General features: G+C 41.4%; 1 pseudogene; it reads right to left on the bottom strand.

Moving 5' to 3' along the window:
* Positions 1-641: 641 nt before the first annotated feature.
* On the bottom strand, positions 642-1,202 carry LOC101595084 (annotated as a pseudogene).
* Positions 1,203-1,481: the final 279 nt, after the last annotated feature.

Genomic DNA, 1,481 nt, shown 5'->3' with positions numbered 1-1,481 from the left:
TATAGGTTTTTTGGGGTTTGTTTTTGGTCTCACTCTAGCTCAGACAGACCTGGAACTCATTCTGTAGTCTCAGGGTGGCCTGGAACTCACGGCAATCCTCCTACCTCTGCCTCCCAAGTGCTGGGATTAAAGGTGTGTGCCATCATGCCCAGCTTTTAGACCACTTTTAGAACATGCCTCTAAAAGCCAGTCAGTTCATCATCCTTGGTTTTGTCAGTCTGATCACCAGCAAGTACCAAATACTCATTTTGTCCAGGAAGACCTTTGAATATTTTCAAGTACATGTAATGTCCACCACCTACATTCATCGTAACAAACTCCTGCAACGAGGGAGTTTTATACTCTTGTTGATGTCAGCCGGGCGTGGTAGCGCACGCCTTTAATCCCAGCACTCGGGGGGCAGAGGTAGGAGGATCTCTGAGAGTTCGAGGCCACCCTGAGACTACATAGTGAATTCCAGGTCAGCCTGAGCCAGTGAGACCCTACCTCGAAAAATCAAAAAAAAAAAGTTGATGTCATTGTATGCAAGTCTAGAAATATGCCTTCTGTGCATCAGCTTTAAAAACACAACTGACAAGAAAGAGACAGCTGCTTTCAAAAGCATCATTTTCATTTACTCTAAGTTTATACAGCAACCAAAGGAGGACTGCAAATCCTTAGTAATTATTGTAATTTTGAATGCAAATGCTATTTCTATTCTGAAAAGCATTTCTAAGATTTTTTTTTAAACTTGGAGTAAATACTTTTTGATGGGTATATTTTACAAACACACTGGAGAGTCATGCAATGCTGACTGCACTGGATGCAATTCTGGGCCACAAGTCTGCACACACCTTTGCAACTGGTACTGTTATGGCAGAACCTTTCATCTCATCTTTATTGTTTACAATGACCCCTGCATTATCTTCAAAATAAAGAAATACCCCATTTTTTCTTCAGTATGATTTTCATTGTCAAATCACCACTGCTGGATGGACCTTCTTTCTTAACTCTGGTTTTCCCTTCTTGACTGTGGCTATCACCATGTCATCCACACCAACATCAGGAAGTCTGTTCAGGCATCCTTTGATCCCCTTCACAGAGATGATATACAGATTTTTGGCTCCTATGTTGTCCGCACAGTTGATCATAGCACCTACTGGAAGACCCAGGGAAATCCGGAATTTCGCGCTGGAGGACTCACCACATTCTCACTTGGACATCTTGAATGCCCGAATAGAGTAAAAAAGCAGGAGTAAGATTTTAAGACCAAAATAGACTGAATTTTGTGTACACATACTGAAAAAAGAACAAGACGTGGAATCAAAACTAAATTCATATTCTGCTTACTTTTGCCATAACACTAAGGCCTGTCTTCAAAGATGTTACTTATATGACATGGTGGCTGTGGGGACTAGATAAACTAACACAAAGAAGGGAAAACTAAGCAAAGCTCCAATGGGTACAGTGATGGGCAGCTATTATAGAAACACAGGAATACG

Source organism: Jaculus jaculus, chromosome 7 (genome assembly GCF_020740685.1).
Source record: "Jaculus jaculus isolate mJacJac1 chromosome 7, mJacJac1.mat.Y.cur, whole genome shotgun sequence".
Lineage (NCBI taxonomy): Eukaryota > Metazoa > Chordata > Mammalia > Rodentia > Dipodidae > Jaculus > Jaculus jaculus.
The sequence above is the reverse complement of the archived record's forward strand: the minus strand, read 5'-3'. Positions and strand labels throughout refer to the sequence as shown.